Raw genomic sequence first — 3,915 nt, forward strand, 5'->3', positions numbered from 1 at the left:
ACAAAACCTTCGACTCCGACTCCTCAAATTTTTATGCTTCCGACTCCGACTCCTTGGCCTATTTGTAACAACTATTTCTACCATCCTAATTGTAATTTGTATGTTGTAACCTGCATAGGTAAAAAGTAAAACACCGTGGCTATACTGCTACAGCTTTATTAATGATCTGGACGATATTTAAGAACTACAAAAAGATGATAGGCTTGACTTTCAAAGTTTCAATCAAAAGAAAAATAAATTTATTAAGAATTCAAGATATTAACTAGAAAACACCATTTACATGTATATCCAAAAGTTCGATCTCAGCATATGAATTTTGTTTAAGCTCATAATCTGATGTGGATCTAAATGATGATCCTACAATTCCTTTTAAAGTAAAGTTATATATTTATGTACATTAAAGAAATGAATACCTTATTAAGGAAAATGGATAAACCTTACATGATTAAGTTATTAAATTAAATTTGCCTTAATCTCACCAAAAACAGGTTGTAGCTAATTGTTTTGTAGCTGAGAGCCTCTGTGCAGTTTTCAACGAAACAAAATTTGATATAATTCAAAATTTCAAATGGTAAAGAAGAGACTATCGTCCAAAATTATAGTGCTATACTGTGCCTGCTACAATAAATTCATAATAATGCTTATAAAATGGAAATAAATTATTTTAATAATTTAAGAAAATTAGTGGGATCAGTGGAATCACTGCAATGAATATGCCTGTGTTCATATATTTGTTCTTAGGAACAGAATAGCTTCAGTCGGAGTCGGAGTCGGAGTCTGGACAATTTTACCGACTCCGACTCCGACTCCACAAGCCGAAATTTCCTCCGACTCCTCGACTCCGACTCCGACTCCGACTCCACAGCCCTGTTTAATTACCAAATACTTATGTTCGAGATACGACTCATTTAGTACTTTCCATTTCGTTTGGTTGATTGTTGAAGAAGGAATTGACTGCAACATTTATATACCCCTTCGGTTTCGATTGCGTATTATAAGAGTAGAATCCATTTCGAATCCCATGAACCAAGACAATCATTCGCGCTTAATATCCTCTAACTACACGTGTAGAATACGTATGGAGATACGTATTTGCAGGGCTTTGATTTAAAATGACGTGACTAAAAGGTAGAGGAGAAAATTAAATACTGTATCAGTCTCAAATACTTTATCACCTTTTAGCGACATGTTGCTTTTCTCCCATAAATACATATAATTTGGCAAATGGCAACTTTCCCTTTCCCGCTGTATGCCACAAATACTGTACATCCCATTAAAGGACTGCACAGCACGTCCCAGGTTGCTGTTCAGACTTTCTACCTCATTTACACACAATTGCAGTTTCAATTGTTTCTCTTACTTTGACAACACAACATACATACCTAATATCGTTTCTCACTATTGAACTTTGTTTTAATTGTTGTATTTATTTATTATTATTATCAAGATTATTATAATATATATTTTGTAATATTATTATTATTATTATTATTATTATTATATTTTCGTCCCCAGGCCCTGATGTGGATCCTTGACCTGTGCCTTGGTGGGTTAATCCCATAAAAAAATATTAGGCTTAATGTTATTTTAGTCGTCTAAATCACAAAACACCACGATAATTATTATTATTATTATTATTATTATTATATTTTCGACCCCAGGCCCTGATGTGGGTCAGTGACCTGTCCCCGGGTGGGCTAATGCCCGTAAAAAAAAAAAAAATATATATAATATATATATATATATATATATAATATATAATAAATATATATATATATATATATATATATATATATATATATATATATATATATATATATATATATATATATATATATATATATATATATATATATATATATATATATATATATAAAGGTATTTGGCCAATAACTGTGGTACTATACAGCTCTCAATGGTGCTTTGTTATACAACTGAGGCAAAAGAAGTATATTGAATTAACCAACATTTTTATTTTTACCTCATGGCCACCCACTAGAGGTGGCCATGCCGAGGACAGGAGGCCTTTGTAGGATCCATTCTTGTTCTTGATAATTTTGTCAGGGGCTATTTTGGAGCCCAGTACTGTTCTTGATTCCACAGCTTGGGCTGGTAGACCATGCCATAGGTCTACCAGCCTCTGTATGAAAAAGTATTTCCTTATGTTCATTTTGCATGATAACTTGGCGAGCTTTAAGTTATGTCCTCTCGTGTTGGTGGTACGTCACATCACCAAGAAATGGCTCGGGTTCAAACCTTCCATCCCTTTCATGATTTTCAATGTTTCAATGAGATCTGCCCTATTGTGTTTTGTCTGAAGAGTTGTTAGTCCGGAATCATCTTAGTCGCTCTGTGTTGCACCCCATCTTGGGATGTTTGATCTTTCTGGAGCTAAGGTTTCCAAGCCTGTATACAGTAATCCAATCTCGTACGTAGTTGAGATTTGTACAGTTGAAGGAGTATTTTCCCATCTTTGCATTCGAAGGTTCTCTTTCGGTGAATGTTCTATCACAACGCCCAGATCATTGTTCATATCGACAGCATTATTAATAGAATAGTTGTAATCAGGGTTGTTGTATCCTAAGTGCTGGCTCCCGCATTTCGTAATATTAAAGAGCACCTGCCCGCCTCGTTTATTCTAACATTTGCCTGTCTGATTATATTCTATGAAAGTTTGTTTGTCAAATATTGTATTTTTCACGTGATTTTCTATCGAGAGCGACAGTGGACGAAGACACAACAGCTGTAAACATAGATGTTTCCTGCATTTGTATGACCACATTATAAATGTGCCAAAACTCAGACATTCAAATTGTGCCGTCACTCACTTCTGTCAACGACTATATTCGTTTTGTTAAGTCAAATCGTATGAAAACTTTACAACATTATACTGTATTTGGTTAAGTTCAATCATACCATACTTTAACAGTACCTTTCTATTATAGTTTAAACTTAACGCACTTCGACAAATTTAAGTTTTTTTTTTTTGCCCAGTTGAATGGTGATAATGTGTGACACTAAAACAAAAGAAAGTTTATGGCGAGTTCCTTAAGGAGTCCACGTATGTTTATCACCTTGGGGAAGAGGTGCGTGTCACATGGCGCCACCCAGCCACCAACAACAATACCAACAGTACTCTGGTGAGCCCGCCAGACCACCAATTTCACCGGTGCCGCACCCTGCTATTGGCAATGAAAAAGGACAGTGCCAAGGTGGCCTCACTGATGGCACCGCGCGTGGCATCCCGGGAACGACTAAGGAAACAACACCATCAATGTGAACTACCTAAGCCGAGTTACTGTTTCCTTCACCAGCCTCATGCAAAGTCGACTTAACCATTCTCTGCTTCGTTATCTCCACCAGTCATAGGTTATTCCACGACTTTGTCACTGAGTAGGCCTATGCTACATAAAACCCACGAAATAAATATCCCTAAACTTGTAAATACTTCTAGCAATGTTATTTTTACAATACAATACAGTGTGCCCCCCGCGACCTTCACCAGACTTCGTCTTAGTGGTGTACGTTCACAAGGTTTTTTTTAATTGTATGGGCAGTGACTTCCTGACGTCTTCGTCAGCACGATTACCATCTTGTTAACTATCGCAGGACTATGTGACGTGGGTTACTAGTAAAACTACTGTATCTGGAAGCGATTCCTTGTTCCGACAAGGTTAGAAATGCGCCCTGCCGCTCCACAAGCATACCATAAGATTACAATCAGATTCTTTTCCAATTTGCAAAAAAAAAACGAAAAAAACAAACAATAATTTCACTTATTACTTAGATTCATCTTCTCCTTTATAGTTCATTACTGGTTACGGCAAAATAAATGCTGCACCAAACCGCCTACAAAGCCCACCTAAAAATTATTTCTATTGTGAAATTTTCTTATCTCGCGTAGTTTGCTTGAAG

This window comes from Homarus americanus, unplaced genomic scaffold (assembly GCF_018991925.1).
Source record: "Homarus americanus isolate GMGI-L3 unplaced genomic scaffold, GMGI_Hamer_2.0 scaffold39155, whole genome shotgun sequence".
Taxonomy (NCBI): Eukaryota; Metazoa; Arthropoda; class Malacostraca; order Decapoda; family Nephropidae; genus Homarus; species Homarus americanus.